Below are 18,092 nucleotides of genomic sequence, written 5' to 3'. Positions count from 1 at the left end.
ATGCACTGGATGAATTTAAGGTCTCTTCCAATCTGAACCAGTCTGTGACTCTGATTATTCTTTCTCCTCAAAACCACATCAAAAAGCATCATCTCCCCTTCCCTTTCTTCCCTCTGCTCTCTGCCTCCCCCTCACAGCTCTGCCATAGATCTCCCGCTATTCCCATCAGCAGAGCTTTCCAACAGCTTCTAAGTTTATTCTCTGTGGAAACACCAAAACCACGGCCCACATACAGCATCCACACTAAATGGAAAGAAGCATCTACCACCCCTTGGGAGAGCTGGGCTTTCTCATTCCCAACTGTCACATTCCATCTAAAGGACAAAAATGCACCACAAAACCACTGCACCAGACACAGCAAGACCTCGGTCCAGATCGTGCCAGCAGTAGCCAGAGACCCTCTCCTTCGGATCCTTGGCAGGCATTGATATAACCCCGTGTGGGTTGAGAGCATTTCTTGAGCTCACAGACTCCAAAGCAGGGTTCACTTGGACAGGGCTGGCTGGGGAGGGACGTCTGTGAACACGGTATGTATGACACGACATGTATGAACAGGACAGGGGAGAGATTGGTGAAAGTCAGCTGTATCCTGGGCTCATCCCACAGCGTGAGCAGTAGGTGGGGGGGCTTCTGCCCCTCTGCCTCTCTCAGGTGAGACCCCACCTGCAGAGCTGCCTCCAGCTCTGGGGTCCCCAACATCAGAAGGACATGGAACTGCTGGAGTGAGTCCAGAGGAGGCCATGGAGATGCTCCAAGGGCTGGAGCCCCTCTGCTCTGGAGACAGGCTGAGAGAGCTGGGGGTGTTCACCCAGAGAAGAGAAGGCTCCAGGGAGAGCTTAGAGCCCCTTCCAGTGCCTAAAGGGGCTCCAAAAGAGCTGGAGAGGGACTTGGGACAAGGACCTGGAGGGATAGGACAAGGGGAAAGGGCTTCCCACTGCCAGAGGGCAGGGTGAGATGGGATATGGGGAAGAAATATCACAACGTGAGGGTGGTGAGGCCCTGGCAAGGGCTGCCCAGAGAAACTGTGGCTGCCCCATCCCTGGAAGTGTGCAAGGCCAGGTTGGGCTGGGCTTGGAGTAACCTGGTCCAGTGGAAGGTGTCCCTGCCTGGAATGAGATGGTTTCAAAGACCCCTTCCGACCCAAACTCTTTGATAATCCTCTGGTTCTCTGATTCTATGTACTCCTGAGGCAGGGCTGGTCATGAAGGAGAGGAGCCATTTGAGTGCTGCTCAGGAGAAATAGGCAGAAGCATCAGGAGAAGCAGCAGTGTGTCAAATAGGACTGCTCAGGGCACACGTCCTTCAGAAGACACCCTTGACTGGCGGGGCTGCAGGCACCCTTTGGAGTCATCTAGTCCTTCCCTCTGCCAATCAGCTTTTCCAGGGCTCCACATACCACAGTCTCCCACGTAAACCCTGGCCCAGCCATCCAAGCTGGCTGCAAACACAGAGGTGGTTTTTATATATAGAAACCAGCAGCATGCTAACAACCGGCTGGGGAAGGAATAGAGGATTCACAACCTGCAGAAGAAAAATGCCTCCCCTCACCCTGTTGCAAGAAGCTTAAAAGATTGTGTACTGTGGTGTAGGTGACGCGGGTCTGCCCACACGCGCGGAGTCAAACGTTCCCTGAATTAGCAGGAACACTCGATGTGGCGTTCGGCGAGGGGGGCTGCCGGCTGCCAGAGCCCTGCATTAATGATGATTCAGAGTTCAGAATCTAATCGTGGGGGATAAAAATAGCCAGCTTCTGCTTAGAACAATTCATTACACAAGAGACCTTCCTCCAGCCTCCTCCTGCCACTCGCTGCTCCCTGGGATGTTTTCCACTGCTGCCTGGCCTGGGGAGCTCCGTCCTGGGGTAGAGGATGCCCTGGGCTGAGCAGCAGCACTACTCATCCTGGGATGAAGCAAGGGGCTCCTGAGGAGGAGTTAATGTCACATGGATTTCCCACTGTGACAGTATCACCAGAACCAGGCACTCTCTGCACAGCAACAGAGGGGAGACAGTAGCTTCCAGCAAACCGCCCGTCTCACCTGTGAGGGATCCCTCCCTGGGAGATGGGTAATCACTTTAGTGAACTAGTCTGCCCGTTGCCTGAGGGTGTGCCAGGGCTCACCCAGCCCATCCTCAACCCCCTGCCAGGCAGCTGTCACCACATGGACCAAACGCCAGTGTTGGCCGCCTTGGAGTGTGAGCTCGACGGAGTGTGCGGCACTGATCCCTCAGCACTGCTGTGTGCCAGTGGAAGAATCTCACGTTTCACCTCACATCTGAATAAATGGTTTGTGCCTTTAGAATGCAGGATCTGCTCGTAGCTCCTTAGGCCTCATGGTTGCTGAATATTGCCCTATTGCCACCCACACCTGCGGTCTCCTGCCTGTTCTTCGGGCCAAGGGCCATGTCTCCTGGGACTGCCTGCTGGTGCACACTGGGGCGATGAGGAGGGATGGGATCTGACTGGCGCCATCCTAAAACAGATGAGGAATAATTTGTCTTCCTTAAATGCTCTAAATGCTTTTTTTTTTTTTTTTTTTGGTATCAGCACAGCCCAATTCTGTGAAAGTCAAAGGTTGCAATATGACAGAGATTTTTAACTTCAGGTGTTGGCTAAGCTGGAGGAGCAGATGAACTCCTGAGAGACACAGAGAACTTATTTCCATGCCGATGTCACTGGTAATATAATCAACTCTTAAGGGAGCAAAACCCCAGAAACTTCGCAACCTATTTGTCTGTCCCTAAATAGAAGTTTCTCAAAGTTCTCCATGACATAGGATCTGCTCTGAAGGAAGAAATGCAAAGCATTAAGTAGGTCAAATGAGACAAATGAGACAGATAAGAAAGGGAGTTCTCAGGAAGAGAGCAGGAGAGCTGATGAGGTGGATGGAATGGAAGGACCAGGGCAGCAAACGTGTCATTGTCTTTGAAACCCACCTGCAGCCTCTGCTCCCTTACAGGGCACTCAGGGCACATGCTGGAGACCACAAGGGGCACGTTCCTGCTCATGTGGAAAAGCAGCTAATGAGAACATTCTGGACCAAAACCGACCTGTTCTGGTCAGGGCTGTTCAAGGTGCCTGGAGGGGGTGGGAGAATGTTTCCGAAGACCCCTATGGAGCAAAGCCCTTACCACAGCTACCCTTGACCTTGCCTATGCTATGACTCCCAGGGAGCCCACATCAGAACTGAAAACTTGTGACACAGAGGAAGGCCGAGACTCTCTGCTTGGCCTTCTGAGCTACCACTCTGCCCAAGCCCCATCTGAGTCTTCCTGCCTCACTGTGCTGCCAGAGTAAGCAGCAGCCCCCAGACTGGGGGCACTGAGGACCAACTGAGAAGGTCCAACCTGGAGAAGGGGAGACTGAGGTCAGACCTCATCAGGCTCTGCAGCTTGCTCATGAGGGGCAGTGGAGGGGCAGCATCAATCTCTGCTCTCTGTGATCAGTGACAGGACCTGAAGGAACAGGTGGGGCTGTGTCAGGGGAGCATTAGGGGGGAGATTAGGAAAACATTCTTCCTCCAGATGGTGGCTGTCACTAAACAGGCTCCCTAGGGCAGTGGTCATAGCCCCAAGGCTGGCAGAGCTCAAGGAGCATTTGGACAATGCTCTGAGGCACACGGTGAGATTTTTGGGGTGTCCTGTGCAGGGCCAGGAGTTGTATTCAATGGTCCTTGTGGGTCCCTTCTAAGTCAGGATATTCCATGATTCTATGATTCTGTGTTTCCTTGCCCTCGATGTTTGTGGCAGAGTAGTTACAGCATGCTCCGAATGAAGAGGGCTGTCACTGCTGCACCACCAGGTCTCTGCTGCTGTGCAAGGATGTTGCATTGCTCCAGGACAGATGGTCCCATTGCTTAAATGTCCAGATGAAGCCAGGCAGGTCCAGATGATGCTAAGCAGGGCCCTCCCTGCATTTGGGATGCAAGATAGAGATGCTCTTTGGCAGCGGGTTTGCTCAGTGTCTTAAACAAAGCAGCTCCTGTTGCATGAGGGTCCTGGGGCAAAGAGCAGCAGGAGGGAAAAGCCAGCAGCTCCCTCTGCCATTCCTTCAGAGCACAGACTGGGAGCATCCACAGCCTCCCGCATGCTCAGAGCTCGGGAACACTTCCTTTGTCTCAAAGTGGGTCAGCGCAGAGGCGTGACGTTACTATAGCAATAGGATGAGATTTCATAACTTTATTTTGCGAGAGGTGTGTTGCAGGATTCACAACTAGATGGTTGGAGAATTGTCATTGAATCACCCTCCCAGCTCCCCTTCCCCAGCCTCCTCCTCCTTTCTGCTCCACTGCCCTTGTCCACAAACACACAGCTGGGTCTGTCCCCCCCATCCCTGTTTCTGTAGTCCCAAAGTCACCCCTGGGCCATACCGTACCTCTCACAGCTTGCTGGGCTAGAGGACTAGGCCAAATTCAGCATTCTGTGCACTGTGTGTCCCTCCGGGCTCCAGGGCTGTCCCTCATGAAGACCTGCTGGGCAGAGAGAAAAGAGAAAATATCTTCAGGTCACAGAGATCAGAGAGGCATCTTCCCAATGAACATCCCAACCACAGGCTCGATGCCGTAAACACAGGACAGTTCTGCCAGTTGTGCCAGTTCAGTTCTAGCAAAAGCACAGGGCAAACAGGAGACAGCACCCTATGTAAGGAATCAGAGGAAATGCCCATGGGAGCGGGGGAAGACGTGGAAGTGAGTCCCATGTCCCTCTGTGTGTCATGCGGACTGAGAGGATGGACTGGAAATCAGCCAAGTGGGGAGGAGAACATCCAAAATGCTCCTGCTCCATGTCTGAGGGTTCATGGCTGGGGTGATCCCCTTCGTGGGAAAGTGCTCTTTGACTTTCCTGCCCTTGTTTCTTTGTCATGGAATAACCCCCTAAGGACCTCCTTTGCAGCCTGTGGCCATGCCAGGAACCCCCTGCCCTGCGCAGGGGGGATCCTGTAACCCTCTGTGCCTCATCCTCTGGGTTGTCCCCCTGGGAGAGCAGAGACTGAAGAGGCACAAAGGAAAATCCTGGGGATAAATACCTGGCTGGGGTGGCAGATGGCAGCCTTGGTGTTCCCTTTGGTGCATCCCAGCTATGCACCTGCCAAAACCTGCATCTGACTCCCACCTACCGATTCTGCTCATTGAACCCCTGCTTGAGCAGCTCACGCTGGAAACCCTGTAAACCTCTCCCATCTGGTCACTAGGTGCTACTGTGCTGCAGCTAAAGCCTTGTGCTCCTTCCTGCCCTGCCATCCACCATCAGCCACACTGCAAACAACTGGAAAAATACTCCCTATAGGAAAAGGCAGGTAAATAAATATAGGGAAAAACCCCAGCACTTCTTAGTGTCCTCAAAATCCTATGCACCACACAGTGAACACAGCCTGAGTTACCTACTCAGTGAGGTTAAATACTATTTGGCATTTACATCAACAAATATCCAAGTCTTTCTGTCCTGCACTGTGAGGTTCTGGGACAAACTGAGGAACTCAGCCTCTTGCTGCTGGGAAGCAAGAGATAGGAATGGCATGGGAACTCAAAAGAGGAGTCAGCCTTCCTAGGACAGCTTTTTCATTCCAAATTGAACAGAGGGGGCCATCTGGGTTTAAGAAGGCCTGCCTAGAGCTCAAGGGGGAATTAATATAGGTGAACCCCAGTTTCTTGGCTGGGAGGATGCATGGGAAGCCAGGACAAGGATATGAACCTTGGTGTTTTTTTTTTTTTTTCTAGGAAAGCTGGATCCGAGTGCTGGGCTTGACTGCCTCTCTGATGATGCAAAAGATGACCAAACTGGTGCCCTAGTGCCAGAGATGAGACAGCAGCTCTTTGTACTCAGAACAGAAACATGAGACCCCGCTCTGTCACCTGCCACCATCCAGCAACAGGGGTTTTATCCCCAGGTTAACTCATGCCTGGGGGGATTACAGACATCCCAGGTGCATTTATGCCTGGGTTATGGCAGAGACACCGTGTTTCCTTCAAACAGCCCTCCTTAGAATGTACTCCAAGGAAGCAAAGACTAAATAGATGCATAGGTACAGTGCAAGTAGAGAATAAGAGGACTTTTTGTCCACTGAGAGGCTCTCATGGTGGATATCCCAACAGACAGAAGAATGGAAAGCCTGGGAAAATCGGAAGACCATCCTCCTAAATCTGGTACAAACCCTCATCACCTTCCCACTTGAACCCCAATACTGCAGAGAGAATGATTAAAGGAAAGGTGTGTGCCCTGGACAGCCAAACAGGAGGCAGGGCAGTCACATCTGTCCCCAGAGCTCATCTGTCTTCTACACCAAAACACCTGTTTTTTGCGTTTCCTGCTGCTGGGTCCGGGCCAGGCCATGAAAGCAGAGACAGGTGCTGATCCACAAAGTGCAGTTTATGTATCCTCTCCTAATCCGGGAGGCCTCTGCTGTGGAGACATCAGCTCTTGAAGGCAAGGAACAACTCCCCACCCCACCCCAAGACATTCCTGAGCTCAAGGATGTCAGTGAGGTGGCAGGTCACTGCCAACAGCCCACTGCTCCCAGCACTGTGTGGATGCAGCACTGCGTGACTGTGATGGGACTACATGTGGCACGTGCAGGTCCCACAGCCAGCCATCAGCAGCCACTGCACTGACACCATCCAGCAGTTTCACAGCTCTCTCCACGGGAAAGGTGAATTCCAGCTACTAGTGAGCTGTGCTAGGTTTGAGCCAGTGATTCAGGTGTGTAGAGCCCGTGATAGCCACCAGCACAGCCAGTATCCATGGCCAGTGCTGCCTCCAGCCACCTAGAACATCAGCACCACTGATTGCTGTCACCTGCTATTGCTGTCCTGCTCTGTGCTGTGATGGAGGGTAGCACTATGTACCACTAGAGCCACTCATGTCCATCATGGAAGCCATCAGCATCTGCTAGGTATGCTCTCAGCATGCCTCCTGGGTGCACAGATATCCACCACAAGTGCCCAGTATCCTGTATCATCACCAGTAGCTACTGGGATGGAAGTATCTGTTCAGTGCTGACATCGCTTATCATGTCTGTGCCTCTCACCAGCACTCTCAGGGTACCCCAGACATCCAAGAACAGTGCCAATCCAGGCACCCCTTGGCACATTTGATGTATGGGAGGAAGAAAATGTCTGGGTGCCAGGCCTCCCCTCACCCAGCAGGTTCCTCACACTAAACGATGCCACCGAAGCTCTGGAGGAAGAAGCATGTTGGCGTGCTTTTCCCTTTGCATGCTGCTCTTGCACTGAGAAAGTGGCACCATAATTGCTTTTAATTAATATCACCATCAACACCCCAAGGAAATGCAAATGAACGATTGTGCCACCAGCACAACTACGTTATGTTACTGACCAGTCATTCACCTCCATCCTCCCTCTTTTTCCCTCCAGCATCTCCCTCTTCCTCCCATTCTCAGGGGTGGGATGCTCATGGTTGCTGCCTGATGGGGTGGGATTGAAGACAATGCAGGCCATGAGATGTGCTGTAAGCTCAGGCAAGTGGCCTGCAGAGCAAGGGAATGGAGGGGAGCAGGGGAGAGGTGGAATCCCAGAGTTTCCAGGCAATGAAGGCACAGAATGATGGAGGAAGCAGCTAAGGGTACATCCAGGGTGGTATGCCTGCTCCCATGTTGTTGCTTGCTCAGAGTTTTCCCACTGGTGAACTGATGACCCTTCCCTTTCTAGATTCCTAGAAAGATGCCTTGTCAGCAGAGGAGTTGTTTGGGTCATGGGAGCAGGGAAACAAGGTTACAGCACATAGCAGGGGCTGTTCCTCTTCCTGCTTGCCTGACAGGAAGGTGCCCTGAACACAAGGACAACGTGCACTTATCCTGCCCAAGATTTATGGAAGCTGGAGTCAGCAAGAGGCTGAGTCCATCATGCCTCACAGAGATGTAAAGACAGACCCAAATGCCACATCACTGTTAACTAAGTGGAACCCCAAGATGGACATGAGGAACATGGTGGCTCAACAATTGGACACGTCTGTACAGAATGGTGGTTAAAGTGAGACCCTCCCTTGGTCAGTGCAGGACATGGAAGTAGAAGCAGGACCTGTGTGTGGCACTGACAGTATCTTACTAGAAAAGAGGGTCCATTTCTGTTAGCTCGGTATGTTGGTAGATGTTCATAGAATCATTCAATCATTAAAGCTGGAAAAGCCCTTTGAGATCATCAAGTTCAACCATTAACCTAGCACTGCCAAGCCCACCACAAACCATGTCCACAAGTGCCACATCCATATGTTTTTTGAACACTTCCAGGGATGGTGACTTCACCACTACTCTGGGCAGCCTGACTACCCTTTCTGTGAAGAAATTTTCCCTAATATCCAATCTAATGTGTGACTGTGGAAAAGGATGGAGGCACATTGATCCAAAGCCAAAGAAAAGTGTATTTCCAGTCCTACAGTTGTACTTACACTCTGCTTGGGAATACATGAACTTAACAGCGACCGGCTCACTCTCACTGTCTCTGCTGGCTCTTATTCTAACCCTTGGCTGATTTGCAAAGCCAGAGCACACAGGGTTGGACTGCAGAGGTGGGTTAGCCAGCCAGAGCTGGAATGTGGTGGTGGAGTAAAGAGAAGGCCAGAAGTGCTGGCTCGGAGTCACCTCCTGTGCTGCCCATCCTGTCCCCAGCCTGCAGCTCAGCACAGATTGTTCTCGCTGCTCTCCTCACCTAGGGAGCCTGGGATTCTGCTCCTGCCTGGGGCCTGGAGTGGGGTGGGCTGTAAAGTGCCATGTCCTGACCACACTGAGAGCCAACCTGCTCTCCAGTGGCAGAACAGCTGAAGGATCTGTCCATGCCACTGCTCCTTGCTCTCCCTCTCTAACACTGACTGTTTGCTCAGGCTGACAAGGGATAAAGAGTAATTTCTCTCACTGGGGCTGTCCACAACCTGATGTGACCACCCAAAATCTCAGCAAAAATTCCCTAAACCAGGTCTCCCACACTACCCCTCGTCAGAGTGGTACACGCTTGTGTAGTCCCACTGAGAAGCCCCTGGTCTTGTCCCTTCCCTGGCTCCGGCAACCCTCTGAGCTACAAAGCTCCTGGCATGTCACCCGGGATAACTTGCATCACCCACAAGGTACCACGGAGGCAGGAACACCTGGACCTCCCTGGGGCAGGTCCCTGCTCTGTGCTGATCAGGGCTGCACCTTGGTGGGGGATGGAAAGGATGAAGCACATGCAGAAGCCGCCTGTGGCAGACCCAGGTAAGGGCAGACTCCGCCGAACAGCGCTGAGCTGTGCTGTGTTGCTGTGTTGCTCTGCTCTGCCTACTGTCACCCCGACTGTCACTGCCTTGCAGTGAGTGAATCAATTCATATCCTTGGGATGAGTGAAGCTGGTGGCCACGGGGTTGTGCTGGTGGCCACGGGGTTGTGCTGGTGGCTGCAGGGCTGTGCTGGGGGAGAGGCCTTGCTGTGGCAGCCGGGGCTGCTCCTGTCACTGCCGAGCGGCCGTGCTGCTGTGGCGGAGCGGAGGAGGCTGGCGCTCCCATAGCAAGGAGAGCTCTGTAGGTGCTGTATTTAATGATTACGATGAGTAATTCCCTTTCAGTCCTTTAATCAGTCACTTTTAATTAGTGTGCCAATTGTTTTTTCCTTAGCAAACAGCTCTTTCAAGAAGGGTTTTTGCTGCATCTGCTGGGTTGGGAAAACACTGCTCTCTGACAGGGGTCTATGTTAGTTCTTCAGCAGGAGGCTCCTCCTGTGGAGGCTGTAGGACTGGGCGCACGTGCAGAGCACAGCATAGGTCCTGCTCATCCTTGGCCCACACCCAGCAGAGAAGACCCTTGCTGCTGAGATGGAGACATTCTTGGAGGTGCCCGAGGCTGGTGGCATCCTGGACATTGCATTTTCCAGAGGACCCAAAGACTAGCTTTCCCCTCCTGTGGGCAGGGACATCCTCTTTATCCACACCCCTTTCAGCCTTTTTAATTTCTCCTTTGAAACTTCCTTAACTTTGTGATTCTGATATCTCAAGTCAGCAAGTTTCACAGGTGAATTTGGCCTGTGGAAAAGGATTCCTCCTTGACCCCTTTCTGGATGCTTTGTCCTCATGTTAGGGAACAGAGTCACCAAAGCAACTGTTCTCTGTGTTGGGGCAGGCTCTGCTTCTTGGATCTCAGCCTATGTGGCCCCTCTAACAGACACAGAGGTGTCCTCAGCTGTAGAGGCCTGTTTATGGTACAGGTATTTCCTTGGTGCTCTGGACACAGCTGTGTGCCTAGGTACTGCTGCTTGTAGATCACTTAGCCCCAGATTCAAAGCAAACACCCAGGTGCTCCTTGCCTATCTCATCTCCATGTTGCTGAACTCCTACTTAAATGATCCTATATCTACACATCAACGTCCAGCTATTGGGCCAAAAGGTTTGTTTTCATTTTCCTTTGAATAATGTCAGCCTACACTTCCTTTTGGTGGGCTTTCTCTCTCCCTGGCTGGGCTTTTCCCTCTTCCCAGGGGTCTCTTCCCTCTGCCCTCAGAGGACCACTGTTCCTTGCTCCCTTCCCCTCTGGTGCAAGGGAAGCTCTGTCTCTCTGAAAGGCCTCAGCCTCTTCCCTTTTCCTGCCCAGGGTGTGATGTCCAGGCTGGCCCAGCTTGCCGTGAGTCACCAGCAAATCCCAGCTTCCTTCTGCAGGCGCTCTAATTACAGGGCAAGACTAGCGGAAACAAGCTTATATTTACAAGGCTAATGAAAATTAATCATGCCTTCCCTTCCCTCTCCTGGGGGAATAGTCATGTCCAAGAAAGAGATTATAAAAGCATTATGGGCGACTGCTGAGTTGGGCTTTGGCACTACCCAGGGGGCTGTGGGTTGTGTTTGCAGGGTCACCTGGAACTCAAGGGTTAAAGGTACCCAAAAGTGAAGTGCTGCCTGTTCTCCCCCCTCTCTGCTGCTGGCTGAGGCAGGGCACAGATGGAGCCTGGAGCCTGCACAGAGCCAAGGCAGGCTGGAGAGCCTTTCTGTGCTTTCCCAGGCAGCTGCAGCTTCTCCTCGAGCCTGGACCCCTCTGGCATCATCTGTCTCCTTGCAAACAGAGAATGGAGGTGTCACAGTCCAGGGACTCCCAGCCCCACACAGCCCAGGGGAGTTCCTCAGGGTGGCCCAGCACGTTCCGTTGGATCCAGGCAGGCAGATGCCAGTGGCTCCAGGCTGCTGCACAGTAAAGGGATGGAGAACAAGGCTGTGCACGTGGCCAGATAGAGGAAAACATGTCAGGGACTAATTCACGTTGCACAAGTGTGGAAAACCAGAGCACCCTGTACCCACTGGAGCCACTGGTTCTGGAGACTGCTGCAGTACATGGATGAACCCTGGTAAGTACAAAAACCATCACTCTTGTTCAAACTATCACCCTCACTCAGGGGAAACTGAGGCACAGGATGAGTCAGGTCAGCCATGGAGAAAGGGACGGGCCTCCTGTCTGTTGAACTGTGCCCAGTGCCAGCTCCCGTGGTCCCCGCCATGCAAGGAGTTCCCAGGGATGTAGTGTCACACACCCAAAGTCCAAAGCTGGGCCCAGAGCTGCCCAATCTGCCTGCCCACTACTCCCCCCTGCTGACCACATCCTATCCTTTTCGAGGCTTAAAGATCTCCACACCCACGACCAGCCTCTCCCTCCCTGAGGCTGCACCAGCAGGGAGTTGGAAAAAGACAAGGAAGGGGCAGATTGCCTGGATCAGGATCTGGGATGGGAAGAGATGAGGACCAGGCTCCAGTAGATCAAGGTCTGAGATGGATGGAGGGAGATGAGGACCAGGCTCCAGAGCCAGGCCGTAGAGCTGCTCCCAGGCCTGTTGAGCGGAGTGCCGCTAGAGGAGCCCATCCCATGGCTCCCACCACCTGCCACAATAATTAACTGTTGCTGTGGAAAAGACAGGAAAGGAGCAGGAGGTCAATTTTCCATTTCCCAGTTGTATATAACCAGTTCCTAGCAGGCAGCCTGAAAATAAATCTCCATCAGTCCCATTACCTCTTAATTAACATCACCAGCTACAACATGTACTCCCCAACCCAGACACAGCTGAGCGCAGTGACTTGATGTACAGGGAGGTGGAGGAGGGGCTGGGGTACAGATGGTGGGAATTCTCCAGCTGGAAATTCCAGCCATGCTGTCCAACATGCTGGACTTGTCCTGCTCAGACAGGGAACCTCTACCTCAGTTTCCCTTGTTGCTCCAGGACAGGGAGAGCTGCTGGGTACTCCCCCAGAACCAGCTGCCCTTGGGGCAGCTGGCACGGATGACAGAAATGAATTTGGTGGAACAACTGGAGTTTGTTTTCCTTTTGCATAGTTTGGAACAAAGAAGAAAAGAAGGTCCTGTGGGTGAAACATTAGATTAGAGGGATGGAAAGGTTGAGAGTGCTGGGGTTGTTCAACCTGGAGAAGAGAAGGCTCCAGGGAGACCTTAGAGCCCCTTCCAGGACTAAAGGGGCTCCAGGAGAGCTGGAGAGGGACTTTGGACAAGAGCCTGGAGTGACAAGGCAAGGGGCAATGGCTTCCCACTGATAGAGGGCAGAGTTAGATGGGATATTGGGAAGGAATCCTGTGACAGTTGTGAGGCCTGGCACAGGTTGCCCAGAGCAGCTGTGGCTGCCTCATCCCTGGGAGTGTGCAAGGCCAGGTTGGACGGGGCTTGGGGCAACCTGGGCTAGCAGGTGTCCCTGCTCATGGCAGGGGGTGGAACGAGATGAGCTTTAAGGTTCCTCCCAGTCTCAAACCATTCCATGATTCTACGGTTCTGTTTTTGATTTTCTCCCCATTAGTGATTTCGCTCCCACACTGTCCCCTCCCTGTGGTTTGCACCCAGAGGTGACCTGGCACAGAATGGACATACTGGCTGCCAACATCAGCCCCTGTGAGGAAAGGAAGGAGATGGGACGAAGGAATCCAGTTCTGCTCCTACCATCATCCTGCTTGGCACTTATCTCGAAAGCACTGTGCAAACATTAACTAATTAATCCTTTGAAGACTCCTGGGAGGAAGAGCTGCATTGACATGGCTCCTATTCTAGACGTCCGATAAACACAAAGGATTGTTGGGCCAGGAGACGCCAGACAGGCAAAACTGGCAGGTCATGGTGTTTCCTCTGCTCTTCCTGCTGCACGTGGCAGGGCTGGGGAAGCAGGGGATGTGCTGGGAATCATCTGTGTGCTCCAGAATGGAGGGGGGACAGCCACGGAAGGGGTGGGATGGAGACCATAGCAGGGACTGGGGCAGAAATATTTGAAGAGAGAGTAAAACTAGAGGAGAAGGGGAGGAAGATGATGAGCCCTGTTGTCCTCACAGACAGACACGCAGGGACACTGCTTCCAGTTCCAGCTTTGATGGAATTTTATAAGTATCATAAAATTAGATTAAATGGAAGGAACTGTAAAACTGCTGCTGAGGCATCCTGGAGGGAAGTATTGAGAGAAAGCATTTTGACTTTAAAAAAAGCGGATTTTCACTTCTGCAGCTTGACAGGTGAGTTCCCCAGAGGATCTAAAAAATCAAAACATGAGTTTCCAACCTGAACATCCCCAAACACTGCACCACTTCTGGTATCCTTTAGCTGAGCTCCTTCTTCTCCACCCTCATGTTTACCCAGGATTGCATCAATAGCTGCTGCATCCCCTTTCTTTCAAACATGCCAGGCATCCCCGGAATTTGCAAGGCTGACTGTGCTCCCCTAGGATTGGCCTCACTGGGATTCTGCATTTAATGCTTCCTTACCTTCCCCCCTAAATCCTTTTGGAGCTCACTACATGCCAGGATCCCACCCCCCGGTTCCATAAGGTGTGCTCTGCATGCAGCACTCCTGGCATCTGGCTGTTGGGAAAGACCCTGGCTGCACGGAAATCCCTATGCCAAGGGATGCAGATCCATCAAGGGAACCTGGCCATGTCTGCCACTGGGGCTGGCTGGGGACCCATGTCACTCCTGTTTTCAGCGTCTGACCTCTTGGACTTCTCCAACCTGAGTATTCCAGGGGATCCCCAGGGATGTGGGATCTCCAAAGTCCAGCCAAGGTTCTGCTGTTTTCTCAGGACTGGAATTCAATTGGACACCTACTGTGCCTCAAATTGTAGCTGCTAAATTTTTAAACACCACAGCATGTGAAGAGACCAGAGGCTCTTCCCTGTCACCTGCCCACAGGTCTGGAGAGACACAGTCCATCTGCCTAAATTCTGACCATCTCTTGATGGTGTTTTTTCTGGAGGTGGTTACACCTCAGTTGCATAAGCTTGGCTAAAACCTGTCACAGAGCTGGCTGGACTTTTGGGATGGACCAGGACCCATCTCATACAGACACAGGTGAGCTTGGTCGAAGGATATTTGTTTTGTTCTTGTCCCCCTGTACACAGAGGCAGATTCCAGGATAATCGGTTCTGTTCTTCCAAGGGGCCCCTCATCAACTAGGTACAGTGGAAAAGCTCCTTTTGGACTGGAAGGTTTCCAGTCAGCTGCCACTGTTCCACAGAATCACAGAATGTTCTGTTTTGCTGGTTTTTTCCCCCACAAGGTTACTGGTCTGGGGCAACATGGGAGAGTCCCGGGGGATACCGTGAGGGGAAAGGGAAGGGTGAGCTGTGTAGGGGTAGCAGGACAGCCCTTTGCTCAGACAGCTGGGCCAGGGGGGGTAATGCTGAGCCCTCCAAGTTCCTCATCAAAGCAGAGGGATGAAATATGAAATCCTGACTATTTGCAAAGTAAAACCCAACTAAGAAGGACAATGGAGCCTGACTGCCAGCAAACAGGTTCCAGGTACCTGAGGTCCTTCCTAGGGAGCTGTGAGGTCTCCTTTCTGTGTAACCGACCATCTTTTAGCAGTTTAAACCCATTCTTGCTTCAACGTGAAGCACACCCATGTCCAGCAGCCACTGTCCACAGCTGCCATCCAAAACTGTGGCAGCCCCTGTGTGTCCCCCGGAGCAAAGCTCAGCCCTGGGACAGGGTTTCTGCAGCAGGAGCAGAGCTGGTGCTCCCCTCTGCTCCCACACCAGCTGTATCTCATCTGGAATGGGGATGCAGGAAAATAAATGCATTTCCCAGTGTGGCTCAGAGGCCTTCACTGAGGACTTTGGGTGCTAAAATCAACCATTTAATCTAACACAACTTGCCCAGAGAAGCTGTGGCTGCCCTATCCCTGGAAGTGTTCAAGGGCAGGTAGGATGGGACTTGAAGCAACCTGGTCTTCAAGGTGGGAGGTGTCCCTGCCCAGGGCAGGGTGGTGGAACTGCATGGTCTTTAATATCCCTTCCCATCCAAACCACTCTGTGATCTACGCTGCTCAGCTCAGCACCCGCTCTGGGTGCCCATGTGGCAGCAATGCCTCATGCAAGCAGCTGTCCCCTCATCACAGAGGGGGAAACTGAGGCACAGCAGCACACCCTGACAAGCTCTGCAGGGCTGCAGACAGGTGTCAGCTTCTCAGCTCCCTCACTGCCTCAGTCACGCTTAGTAATTCACCTCTCGACCCAGGACTCCAGAAAACTCTTTTTCAATCTGTTATATATCAAGAAACAGGAAAAAATGTCTACTGGAATGCTGACCCCAACATGCAGCTGTGGGGTCCACCAGGACTGGAGAGCGCTGTGTTCCGCAGTTCATGGTGAAGCAGAGCTGAGATCAAATTTGGGAGGCTGAGGTTCTGCAGCTGAAAAGGATCTGTGAGCTACCTACACCAGGAGAGTGACCTGGAGAGGGGAAAGAATCACAGAATCATAAAATCGTTAGAGTTGGAAAAACCCTGTGAGGTCATTGAGTCCAGCCATTAATCCTGCACTGCCAGGTCCACCACCAAACTGTGTCCCCCAGTGCAACACCCACACATCTTTTGAACACCTCCAGGGATGGTGATTCCACCACTCTCTTAGGCAGCCTGTCCCAATGACAATCCTTTCAGTGAAGAAATTTTCCCTAATATCCAACCTAAACCTGCCCTGGCACAACTTGAGGCGATTTCCTCTTGTTCTAAACTACATCCAGGGACACCAGCAGCCTTTGCACACTGTGGACTCCTTCATGCTTTGGGAACATCCCACCTTGGGACGAGTGCTGGTCCCCAGTCCCAGCACGGCAGCCTCATGCTCCCGAGCTGCGGGGTGCCCAGGTGGCCCCAGCCAGCACCCTGCTCCGGTTTGGGAATTAGGGTACAGACGCCCACCTGCTGCAGCCGGAGCAGCTCCCATGGGAAGGCTGTCACTGTGGGCTGCCAATGTCACGAATCCTCCAACGGGACCATAGCTGACATGCTCACCCTTGGGCTTCACACATCTCCTTCTGGGTCACGTATTTCCTTGTTTCTGAGGCACACAGCTGTGCCAGGCTCTGTGCCCCGCAGACATCTGAGCGGAGCCAGCACAGCTCCACTGCTGTCTGTCTGTGTGAGCATTACAGCCCCAGCAGCAGCACTGGCTCCCTGGGGCTAAACCCTGCCAGAGCCACCAGCCAGTGGGGAGCCAGGGCAGGCTGATGCCCAGGCACTGGTAGGCATCCAGCAGCCTGAGCACAGGTCACTACTGGGCAAAGGAGATCTGGCTGAGCTGAATGTGGGAGGACAGGGTGTGGGATGCAGGAGGGATGTGGCTGTCTCACCACACACACAGCTCCATAAATCATGGGGTATATATGTAAGCCCTGCTCCCCAGACTGTCACAGGAGCTGGGTGAGATTCTCCTCTCTGGGTGCTCAGGCACAGTCCCAGCAGAATGACTCTCAGTGCTGCATGAGCACCATACTTGGGGCTGGTAGAAGAAGGGCTCCCTGGCACTGCTGCTGCCCTGGGTGCCTGTGAGCATCCTGTGCCCATCCCCAGCTCCCAGGGCCTCAGGAGCTCCCTGTGGAACCACCTCTTCTACTCAGAAAAATCCACCCCAGTGTCTGGGGGCTCAGGCTCTGCCCCACCAAAGAGCACTGCTGTGGTCTCCTTCCTTGGACATAGGACAACTGCTCCTGAGCAAGCTGCTGGCATGAAACGCCTGCCTACAGATCTGACAGTGCCCTTCCCAAGCCAGGAGATCAGGCAGGTATTAGGTGAGGCCATGAGCCAAGGCATGGAGCAGTTCCAGACAGAAAGGAGTGATCAGAAACAGCCCTGGGCTCACTCCAGAAAGGGCAGGGACAGCATCCATGGACCAAGGCAAACCCAAGACACAAACTGCTCACAAGACAAGGAGGTTATAAACAACCAAAGCCCATTTACCAAGAATTTATAGCAGATGTGACTCAAATTCCCCCAACACTGTCTCAGAACCAGGATTCACAGCCACAACATACACTACTGCCACACCTGCTCTTAGCAACTCCTCTGTCACTAAAGCACCTTCCATATGGCCTTCAGAAAAAAGGAAAGGAAAAAACCACCAGCATAATAACATTTTTTTGCTTGCAAATGCCGGTTTGCAAAGCCAAGCTGTCTCCTGCTCCACAGGTGAGGGAGCATCTGGCCCATGACCTGGGCCTGTAGGGCCTTGAGAGCCCTCCAGCCTGGGAGGCTCCCCCCACCTGTAAGGGGGTGAAGCAGTGAGGGGCTGTTCTGTCACACAGCAATTCAGGCACAAGGACCCAAGGCTGCAGGAGACCCTCTGGGGGAAAACTAGCATTACCCACATACTCCCTGAGCCCATCCAGAAACTCCTCTGGTGGGAGCACAGCATTCCACCCCTGCCCTGAGCCCAGCCAGGACCCCTTCTGGGGGGGGGCCCAAACATCCCTCACACACCCTGAGCCTAGCCAGAAGCCTCTCTCCAGCCAAGACTGTGTGTGCTGCAGTGTCACTTTGTGCTTCCACAGGACATTGCCAAAACCTTTCCCCCAGCTCAGAGCTCAGTAGTCAGTTTATTCCTTCCCAAAACCCCTAAGCAGTGACCGGTGCCTGAACCTCTTGGCTCACACTTGGGGGGTTCTCCATGCTCCAGCTTCTGGAGCTGTGGCAACACCCCAGCTTGTTCTCCTATATTTAATCAGCAAAACTCTGGCCTCCTCATCACAGTATTCCGATGGTGGGCCAAACAGCTTGGAAAACCAGAAGGAAGCAAATAAACCTCAGCATGTGGTGTTTACAAATTTCTATATCTCTGGCTTTCTAGAAAGTCAAACGTGACACCTGAACACCCAGC

At 52.8% G+C, this 18,092-nt stretch overlaps 1 protein-coding gene across 4 annotated transcripts in view; it reads right to left on the bottom strand.

Annotated features, from left to right (window-relative positions):
* DLGAP4 (DLG associated protein 4) overlaps positions 1-18,092 on the bottom strand; it is a 150,773-nt gene that overhangs the window by 70,111 nt on the left and 62,570 nt on the right. For all 4 annotated transcript variants that reach the window (XM_027888492.1, XM_027888494.1, XM_027888493.1 and 1 more), the window contains exon 2: positions 4,374-4,467. The gene's annotated coding sequence lies outside the window, so the exon portion shown is untranslated. The remainder of the gene's footprint in view (positions 1-4,373; positions 4,468-18,092) is intronic.

Source organism: Empidonax traillii, unplaced genomic scaffold (assembly GCF_003031625.1).
Source record: "Empidonax traillii isolate 1590-97213 ecotype Southwest subspecies unplaced genomic scaffold, ASM303162v1 scaffold239:size738852, whole genome shotgun sequence".
NCBI classification, from domain to species: Eukaryota; Metazoa; Chordata; class Aves; order Passeriformes; family Tyrannidae; genus Empidonax; species Empidonax traillii.
The sequence above is the reverse complement of the archived record's forward strand: the minus strand, read 5'-3'. Positions and strand labels throughout refer to the sequence as shown.